Genomic DNA, 7,500 nt, shown 5'->3' with positions numbered 1-7,500 from the left:
AATTTAATTTTTCTTATAAATTTTTGTTTTTCTTATTTTTTTCTCTTCATCATCTGTTTAATTTCCTGTATTTATATACAAGAAACAAACAGTTGAGGATAATTTCTATGTAATGCTAGTATATAATATAAAATTTTGAATTCAAAAATTTATTTCTATTTAAACTAACTATAGAAAACCAGGAATAAAATACAATAACACCAATATGCCATAACATGTTAGTATAGAATATAGATTCTTCATATATGTATATATATTCGAAAATTTTTTCTATTTAAACTAACGTATGGAAAACCAGGAATAAAATCATAATATTACCAGTTTAATATGGCTCAAATTCGAGTTTCATATAGTTATGATTCGATTTATATGCTTCAATATCATTGGTTAGTTAACTTTTGATATTTTCATATTATATCACATGCCTTCACCGTGAGTGTTTTTTGCCATGCACACCTCACATTGTCAAAAATGTATGGGAAAAATTCATTTCAATACATTTCAGTTTGATTTGAAATGTCTTTATTATATATTTTAATGGCAATATGCCAAGGTTATATTCCATAAAATGTTAGTATAGAATATAGATTCTTCATATATGTATATATATTCGAGAATTTTTTTCTATTTAAACTAACGTATGGAAAACCAGGCATAAAATCACAATATTACCAGTTTAATATGGCTCAAATTCGAGTTTCATATAGTTATGATTCGATTTATATGCTTCAATATCATTGGTTAGTTAACTTTTGATATTTTCATATTATATCACATGCCTTCACCGTGAGTGTTTTTTGCCATGCACACCTCACATTGTCAAAAATGTATGGGAAAAATTCATTTCAATACATTTCAGTTTGATTTGAAATGTCTTTATTATATATTTTAGTGCCAATATGCCAAGGTTATATTCCATAACTTTCTATTTAAACTAACGTATGGAAAACCAGGCATAAAATCACAATATTACCAGTTTAATATGGCTCAAATTCGAGTTTCATATAGTTATGATTCGATTTATATGCTTCAATATCATTGGTTAGTTAACTTTTGATATTTTCATATTATATCACATGCCTTCACCGTGAGTGTTTTTTGCCATGCACACCTCACATTGTCAAAAATGTATGGGAAAAATTCATTTCAATACATTTCAGTTTGATTTGAAATGTCTTTATTATATATTTTAGTGCCAATATGCCAAGGTTATATTCCATAACTCTCTATTTAAACTAACGTATGGAAAACCAGGCATAAAATCACAATATTACCAGTTTAATATGGCTTAAATTCGAGTTTCATATAGTTATGATTCGATTTATATGCTTCAATATCATTGGTTAGTTAACTTTTGATATTTTCATATTATATCACATGCCTTCACCGTGAGTGTTTTTTGCCATGCACACCTCACATTGTCAAAAATGTATGGGAAAAATTCATTTCAATACATTTCAGTTTGATTTGAAATGTCTTTATTATATATTTTAGTGCCAATATGCCAAGGTTATATTCCATAACTCTCTATTTAAACTAACGTATGGAAAACCAGGCATAAAATCACAATATTACCAGTTTAATATGGCTTAAATTCGAGTTTCATATAGTTATGATTCGATTTATATGTTTCAATATCATTGGTTAGTTAACTTTTGATATTTCCATATCATTTCACATGCCTTCACCGTGGTGTTTTTTGCCATGCACACCTCACATTGTCAAAAATGTATGGGGAAAATTCATTTCAATACATTTCAGTTTGATTTGAAATGTCTTTATTATATATTTTAGTGCCAATATGCCAAGGTTATATTCCATAACATGTTAGTATAGCTAATATGAATTCTTCATATATGTATATATATTCGAAAATTTTTTCTATTTAAACTAACGTATGGAAAAAACCAGGCATAAAATCACAATATTACCAGTTTAATATGGCTTAAATTCGAGTTTCATATAGTTATGATTCGATTTATATGTTTCAATATCATTGGTTAGTTAACTTTTGATATTTTCATATCATTTCACATGCCTTCACCGTGAGTGTTTTTTGCCATGCACACCTCACATTGTCAAAAATGTATGGGAAAAATTCATTTCAATACATTTCAGTTTGATTTGAAATGTCTTTATTATATATTTTAGTGCCAATATGCCAAGGTTATATTCCATAACATGTTAGTATAGCTAATATGAATTCTTCATATATGTATATATATTCGAAAATTTTTTCTATTTAAACTAACGTATGGAAAACCAGGCATAAAATCACAATATTACCAGTTTAATATGGCTTAAATTCGAGTTTCATATAGTTATGATTCGATTTATATGCTTCAATATCATTGGTTAGTTAACTTTTGATATTTTCATATTATATTTCACATGCCTTCACCGTGAGTGTTTTTTGCCATGCACACCTCACATTGTCAAAAATGTATGGGAAAAATTCATTTCAATACATTTCAGTTTGATTTGAAATGTCTTTATTATATATTTTAATGGCAATATGCCAAGGTTATATTCCATAAAATGTTAGTATAGAATATAGATTCTTCATATATGTATATATATTCGAGAATTTTTTTCTATTTAAACTAACGTATGGAAAACCAGGCATAAAATCACAATATTACCAGTTTAATATGGCTTAAATTCGAGTTTCATATAGTTATGATTCGATTTATATGCTTCAATATCATTGGTTAGTTAACTTTTGATATTTTCATATTATATCACATGCCTTCACCGTGAGTGTTTTTTGCCATGCACACCTCACATTGTCAAAAATGTATGGGAAAAATTCATTTCAATACATTTCAGTTTGATTTGAAATGTCTTTATTATATATTTTAGTGCCAATATGCCAAGGTTATATTCCATAACTCTCTATTTAAACTAACGTATGGAAAACCAGGCATAAAATCACAATATTACCAGTTTAATATGGCTCAAATTCGAGTTTCATATAGTTATGATTCGATTTATATGCTTCAATATCATTGGTTAGTTAACTTTTGATATTTTCATATTATATCACATGCCTTCACCGTGAGTGTTTTTTGCCATGCACACCTCACATTGTCAAAAATGTATGGGAAAAATTCATTTCAATACATTTCAGTTTGATTTGAAATGTCTTTATTATATATTTTAGTGCCAATATGCCAAGGTTATATTCCATAACTCTCTATTTAAACTAACGTATGGAAAACCAGGCATAAAATCACAATATTACCAGTTTAATATGGCTTAAATTCGAGTTTCATATAGTTATGATTCGATTTATATGCTTCAATATCATTGGTTAGTTAACTTTTGATATTTTCATATTATATCACATGCCTTCACCGTGAGTGTTTTTTGCCATGCACACCTCACATTGTCAAAAATGTATGGGAAAAATTCATTTCAATACATTTCAGTTTGATTTGAAATGTCTTTATTATATATTTTAGTGCCAATATGCCAAGGTTATATTCCATAACTTTCTATTTAAACTAACGTATGGAAAACCAGGCATAAAATCACAATATTACCAGTTTAATATGGCTCAAATTCGAGTTTCATATAGTTATGATTCGATTTATATGCTTCAATATCATTGGTTAGTTAACTTTTGATATTTTCATATTATATCACATGCCTTCACCGTGAGTGTTTTTTGCCATGCACACCTCACATTGTCAAAAATGTATGGGAAAAATTCATTTCAATACATTTCAGTTTGATTTGAAATGTCTTTATTATATATTTTAGTGCCAATATGCCAAGGTTATATTCCATAACTCTCTATTTAAACTAACGTATGGAAAACCAGGCATAAAATCACAATATTACCAGTTTAATATGGCTTAAATTCGAGTTTCATATAGTTATGATTCGATTTATATGCTTCAATATCATTGGTTAGTTAACTTTTGATATTTTCATATTATATCACATGCCTTCACCGTGAGTGTTTTTTGCCATGCACACCTCACATTGTCAAAAATGTATGGGAAAAATTCATTTCAATACATTTCAGTTTGATTTGAAATGTCTTTATTATATATTTTAGTGCCAATATGCCAAGGTTATATTCCATAACTCTCTATTTAAACTAACGTATGGAAAACCAGGCATAAAATCACAATATTACCAGTTTAATATGGCTTAAATTCGAGTTTCATATAGTTATGATTCGATTTATATGTTTCAATATCATTGGTTAGTTAACTTTTGATATTTCCATATCATTTCACATGCCTTCACCGTGGTGTTTTTTGCCATGCACACCTCACATTGTCAAAAATGTATGGGGAAAATTCATTTCAATACATTTCAGTTTGATTTGAAATGTCTTTATTATATATTTTAGTGCCAATATGCCAAGGTTATATTCCATAACATGTTAGTATAGCTAATATGAATTCTTCATATATGTATATATATTCGAAAATTTTTTCTATTTAAACTAACGTATGGAAAAAACCAGGCATAAAATCACAATATTACCAGTTTAATATGGCTTAAATTCGAGTTTCATATAGTTATGATTCGATTTATATGTTTCAATATCATTGGTTAGTTAACTTTTGATATTTTCATATCATTTCACATGCCTTCACCGTGAGTGTTTTTTGCCATGCACACCTCACATTGTCAAAAATGTATGGGAAAAATTCATTTCAATACATTTCAGTTTGATTTGAAATGTCTTTATTATATATTTTAGTGCCAATATGCCAAGGTTATATTCCATAACTTTCTATTTAAACTAACGTATGGAAAACCAGGCATAAAATCACAATATTACCAGTTTAATATGGCTCAAATTCGAGTTTCATATAGTTATGATTCGATTTATATGCTTCAATATCATTGGTTAGTTAACTTTTGATATTTTCATATTATATCACATGCCTTCACCGTGAGTGTTTTTTGCCATGCACACCTCACATTGTCAAAAATGTATGGGAAAAATTCATTTCAATACATTTCAGTTTGATTTGAAATGTCTTTATTATATATTTTAGTGCCAATATGCCAAGGTTATATTCCATAACTCTCTATTTAAACTAACGTATGGAAAACCAGGCATAAAATCACAATATTACCAGTTTAATATGGCTCAAATTCGAGTTTCATATAGTTATGATTCGATTTATATGCTTCAATATCATTGGTTAGTTAACTTTTGATATTTTCATATTATTTCACATGCCTTCACCGTGAGTGTTTTTTGCCATGCACACCTCACATTGTCAAAAATGTATGGGAAAAATTCATTTCAATACATTTCAGTTTGATTTGAAATGTCTTTATTATATATTTTAGTGCCAATATGCCAAGGTTATATTCCATAACATGTTAGTATTAGAATATAGATTCTTCATATATGTATATATATTCGAAAATTTTTTCTATTTAAACTAACGTATGGAAAACCAGGCATAAAATCACAATATTACCAGTTTAATATGGCTTAAATTCGAGTTTCATATAGTTATGATTCGATTTATATGCTTCAATATCATTGGTTAGTTAACTTTTGATATTTTCATATTATATTTCACATGCCTTCACCGTGAGTGTTTTTTGCCATGCACACCTCACATTGTCAAAAATGTATGGGAAAAATTCATTTCAATACATTTCAGTTTGATTTGAAATGTCTTTATTATATATTTTAATGGCAATATGCCAAGGTTATATTCCATAAAATGTTAGTATAGAATATAGATTCTTCATATATGTATATATATTCGAGAATTTTTTTCTATTTAAACTAACGTATGGAAAACCAGGCATAAAATCACAATATTACCAGTTTAATATGGCTTAAATTCGAGTTTCATATAGTTATGATTCGATTTATATGCTTCAATATCATTGGTTAGTTAACTTTTGATATTTTCATATTATATCACATGCCTTCACCGTGAGTGTTTTTTGCCATGCACACCTCACATTGTCAAAAATGTATGGGAAAAATTCATTTCAATACATTTCAGTTTGATTTGAAATGTCTTTATTATATAATTTAGTGCCAATATGCCAAGGTTATATTCCATAACTCTCTATTTAAACTAACGTATGGAAAACCAGGCATAAAATCACAATATTACCAGTTTAATATGGCTCAAATTCGAGTTTCATATAGTTATGATTCGATTTATATGCTTCAATATCATTGGTTAGTTAACTTTTGATATTTTCATATTATATCACATGCCTTCACCGTGAGTGTTTTTTGCCATGCACACCTCACATTGTCAAAAATGTATGGGAAAAATTCATTTCAATACATTTCAGTTTGATTTGAAATGTCTTTATTATATATTTTAGTGCCAATATGCCAAGGTTATATTCCATAACTCTCTATTTAAACTAACGTATGGAAAACCAGGCATAAAATCACAATATTACCAGTTTAATATGGCTTAAATTCGAGTTTCATATAGTTATGATTCGATTTATATGCTTCAATATCATTGGTTAGTTAACTTTTGATATTTTCATATTATATCACATGCCTTCACCGTGAGTGTTTTTTGCCATGCACACCTCACATTGTCAAAAATGTATGGGAAAAATTCATTTCAATACATTTCAGTTTGATTTGAAATGTCTTTATTATATATTTTAGTGCCAATATGCCAAGGTTATATTCCATAACTTTCTATTTAAACTAACGTATGGAAAACCAGGCATAAAATCACAATATTACCAGTTTAATATGGCTCAAATTCGAGTTTCATATAGTTATGATTCGATTTATATGCTTCAATATCATTGGTTAGTTAACTTTTGATATTTTCATATTATATCACATGCCTTCACCGTGAGTGTTTTTTGCCATGCACACCTCACATTGTCAAAAATGTATGGGAAAAATTCATTTCAATACATTTCAGTTTGATTTGAAATGTCTTTATTATATATTTTAGTGCCAATATGCCAAGGTTATATTCCATAACTCTCTATTTAAACTAACGTATGGAAAACCAGGCATAAAATCACAATATTACCAGTTTAATATGGCTTAAATTCGAGTTTCATATAGTTATGATTCGATTTATATGCTTCAATATCATTGGTTAGTTAACTTTTGATATTTTCATATTATATCACATGCCTTCACCGTGAGTGTTTTTTGCCATGCACACCTCACATTGTCAAAAATGTATGGGAAAAATTCATTTCAATACATTTCAGTTTGATTTGAAATGTCTTTATTATATATTTTAGTGCCAATATGCCAAGGTTATATTCCATAACTCTCTATTTAAACTAACGTATGGAAAACCAGGCATAAAATCACAATATTACCAGTTTAATATGGCTTAAATTCGAGTTTCATATAGTTATGATTCGATTTATATGTTTCAATATCATTGGTTAGTTAACTTTTGATATTTCCATATCATTTCACATGCCTTCACCGTGGTGTTTTTTGCCATGCACACCTCACATTGTCAAAAATGTATGGGGAAAATTCATTTCAATACA

This window comes from Anastrepha obliqua, unplaced genomic scaffold (genome assembly GCF_027943255.1).
Source record: "Anastrepha obliqua isolate idAnaObli1 unplaced genomic scaffold, idAnaObli1_1.0 ptg000151c, whole genome shotgun sequence".
Classification (NCBI taxonomy): domain Eukaryota; kingdom Metazoa; phylum Arthropoda; class Insecta; order Diptera; family Tephritidae; genus Anastrepha; species Anastrepha obliqua.
Note: the sequence above shows the minus strand (reverse complement) of the source record.